Here is a 3,649-nt window from a genome sequence, read left to right on the forward strand (position 1 = left end):
GAAAAGGAAAAAAAAACAATCCTTAATAGCTGGAAAATAAGTTGTAGTGAGAATTAAAATGACTCTCTCAGCACTGCAGCTGGTTATCTCTGTCCAGTGTAAATGGCAGCTACAGGAGACTGTGCTCAGAAAGGTTTGTATAAAAGCAGAGTTCAGAGCTGGTCAGGCAATGAGAAAGTAGAGAGCTCTTATTAAAAAAGGAGACCAAATGTCCACCTCTCTGAAAGCCAGCAATGTAGGAGGAAAAACAGCTTGAAATCTGCAGAACTAGAAACAATAAAGGTCCCTATACATCAGTTAGTTTAACCCTTTTGTTTTACTAAGGCATTCTGTTGAGATTATATCTCCATCCAGATCCCTCTTGGACATGAGTTGCTTCCAACCCTGAAGAGTGATTAATTCAGTAGTCTCAGCTCAGCGGCTTAATGAGTGGTGCTAGTGGTGGTGAAGACAATTGATATTTCTAGAAAATGTGCCCCTTACCAATTGCTCAGGAACAAGATGATCACTTGAGGGAAAGCCCAGAAGAATGAGGAGCTTGCAGTCCATCTTAAGGTGCCAATCACAGCAGTGATGGAAAACAAATAATTCAGTGCTATTGGTTGCTTACTAATGAAGTTGGCCCAAACTCCATATGAAATGAGTATGATGGAGCTGATGCATGTGACCAAGACCAAAAGACTCCAAAGAAGGCAGGCATTCCAGAAAGAGGAGATAGAAGAAACCTAAAGCATAGGAGGAAGTGTGAGACTCCACAAGAAATGAGAGTGCAGCAGATGAAAAGTCAATGGAGCTTCTTAAGAATACGAGACCTTCACCTAGTCCACATCATGTTTAAGAACAGGAGCTCATCAGAAGCATTGATATGTCCATTGGACATCTCACTTGTCACAGGTCAGTGGATAATCAGGCTGGTATGCTATTTGACAGAGATCCAACAGGACAATTGAAGAATCTGAACAGTACAATATGGCAAAGGCAATAATTCTTTGACATCTCTACAGAAACTTACCAACTCTGCTTCTCTGAGAATCAATATAAAACAGATAATAACCCCCACAGATAATAACCCCCACTACCATCCCACCCCCCAATACCCATTCCCACCCACTCCTGCACTGTTTCTTGAATTTTATCCTGCTCCTGCTATTATGGCAGCAGGTCCTGCACCACAAACAACAGGAACTCCTGGCCAGCAGCTGCCGCTCTCCAGCCATCCAGCTCTGAAGGCAATGCAGCCGCCAGTAGCAGCGCAGAAGTAAGGGTGGCAACATTATCTTCCTCCTGCTATTACGGCAGCAGGTCCTGCAGGATTCACAGGATCCCAGTCCCAATGCAGGGCTCTACTAGTAAGTCTGCTATGAACAGTGATATTTGTATGTTTGTTTTTTAAAAGGGCAAAAGGCTGAGATTACACAGATAAACAATAGAAAAATAAGAACCATAAAGGCAAAACAGTAAAGTATAGATTTCAGAGTCACAACTGTTAAGTGATTCCTTGCCAGATAGAATTCTATCAAAGTTTTCTTTAAACATCTTAAGAGCGGTTTCTTTATCTGGTGATGGTGGGTACTATTAGGACAGGAACACATTGTTTTGAGGTAATTTAGATGAAATGTGAGGATGTGACTCTGCTTCTTAGCTCATGGCTGCTGCTGTCCTATGGCAGATTTACACTAGAAGTGCTACAACTCTGCAGCGAATCTGGTGAAGATGCTGTCTTCCAACAGGAGAGCTTCTTCCATTGGCACAATTACTCCATCTGCACAAGATTTACATTCTGTAAAATATGACAATTAATATAATCAGTACCCCGAATTGTTTACTTTTACATTAAATTAATCTTATTTTTGTGCAAATTTTCACTGTACCACAAAATCTCATTCTTCAAATGAATAAGTGCATTGTAGAAGTTTTAGGGGGAACCTGGAGGTTTAGGAAATTACATTTGGGGCTTTAGGCTGCCACAAAGGAGCAGAAAGTGGTTTGTGGGTTTTACACCCAAGACAATTGAGGATTTTTGCACTGGGGAGTGGATTCGTCTTTATTAATCTAGGATCATATCCCACCTTTTTACGGGACTCTGCAGCTGCAGAATATCCAGGCTGCAATTAATAGTTGCGGCAAAGTATAGCATATATGGTTTAGTGACATTAGAGTTAATACTTGGCCAAAGATTCTCAGCTATAAGGAACTACTTTTTTATAAAAAATGCATAATTAGCCTTCACACAATTGTAAGGACTAAAACAACCAGAAAAACAAGCCCCGGGGAAGTTTCAGAAGGAACAGGATACCAGCCTGGCTAAAGCAAAGGTCTGACCCAGGAGGCAGGACAAATTCAATGTTGTGGGAGACGAGGCCCTCAAAAACTTGCAACCTTTATATCTGGGGGTGACCATGATTGGGGTTTATGTAGCCCAGGCAGGCGTTTACTTACCTCAGTTAGTGGAATGCCTGACAAGGCCCAGGGGAATGCTCAAATAACCTGAACCTTGGATGTCCAATTGGCCTCCAGGTGGATGATCCAGAATCTTGGGCAAGCTAGTGTCAGCTGTGTGGAGGCCTGGGCCCGTCAGGGTAGACGTGATGAATGATGACTATGCCTGTCTACAATTAGATCCCCGTGGCTGGCCTGTGCCAGATGATGAGCTAATGACTCGGGCTAGTGAGCCGCAGGTTAAAGAGTTGTTTAATTACAGGTGTAGAGGTTCAAGCTCCGCAGGGCCCTAGAGCTAGACTCCAGTCTGAGCCTCTTCATCACCATTAAAAAGAGCCCTTAGCCCCAGCCCGCCGGACCGGACCAGCCCAGCCACGGGCACCTAACTGCGGTGCGGACATACCCGAAGGAGATGTGCACTGCACCCGCTCCCCTGCCGCGCACGCACCCCCCACGGCTCAGCAGCCGCCTCGCCCCACCGCCCGCATTCCTCATCGCTCCAAGTCCGCAGGGTCTCAGCAGCCGCAAGGCGCACGCCGCCCCGGCGGGGCAACAACGCCGAGGACTGCTTCGCGTTCTCCACGGACCGAGCTCGCCTGCCCGGCTCGTGCCGACAGCGGCGCCGCTCTGCGCTCCCCTCTGCAAAGATACGCAGGGGCTCCGCTCGGCTCGGCTCCGCAAGCCCCGCCGGGCACGAGCTGTACTACTCCTAGGCAACCCCCCAAGCCCTGGCCGAGCCCCGCTCGCGCTTTGCCCCACCCACCGGCCGTGGCTCCCCCAGCGGAACAAGCCCCGTAACGCAGGGGATCCTCCGGTCGGGGGCGGGGCAAAGTACGCAGCAGCCAAGCGGTGCCAACGCCGGGTAGTACACTCCAAGTACAGCGTTCTGTCCTCAGGGGGCAGTGCCTGCTGGTGTCCGCCCCCGTACGTGCAACGTCACTACTCCGTTCTAGAACCTTCCTCAGGCACGAGCGCGGTAACACGCGTCGCAGTTGAAGGGAGGGAGGGGGAAGAAACGCCCCCCCCCCAGAGCCTCCCATATATGGGCAGCGTCGGAAGCGCCTACGTCATGGCGTTGCCAATCGTAGCGTTCCTGCGGGCGGCGAGCGGAACGTGACGGCGTTGTGCCCTAGCGCCCTGGAAACCAAACAATAAACAGCTGCTCGCGGGAGGGGCAGGCGGCGGCGGCGGTGGCTCAGTACGTACGCCA

The 3,649-nt window shown here is 49.1% G+C and overlaps 1 long non-coding RNA gene across 1 annotated transcript; it reads right to left on the bottom strand.

The window, feature by feature from the left end:
- Positions 1-1,075: 1,075 nt before the first annotated feature.
- On the bottom strand, positions 1,076-3,419 carry LOC137142593 (uncharacterized). Its single transcript, XR_010916969.1, has 2 exons — positions 2,440-3,419; positions 1,076-1,780 (listed from the first exon to the last, which is right to left on the bottom strand). It is a non-coding gene; the product is annotated as an uncharacterized lncRNA (long non-coding RNA).
- Between the last annotated feature and the right edge of the window lie 230 nt (positions 3,420-3,649).

Source organism: Emydura macquarii, unplaced genomic scaffold, assembly GCF_026122565.2.
Source record: "Emydura macquarii macquarii isolate MOO-44397 ecotype Brisbane River unplaced genomic scaffold, CSIRO-AGI_Emac_v2 contig_374, whole genome shotgun sequence".
NCBI lineage: Eukaryota > Metazoa > Chordata > Testudines > Chelidae > Emydura > Emydura macquarii.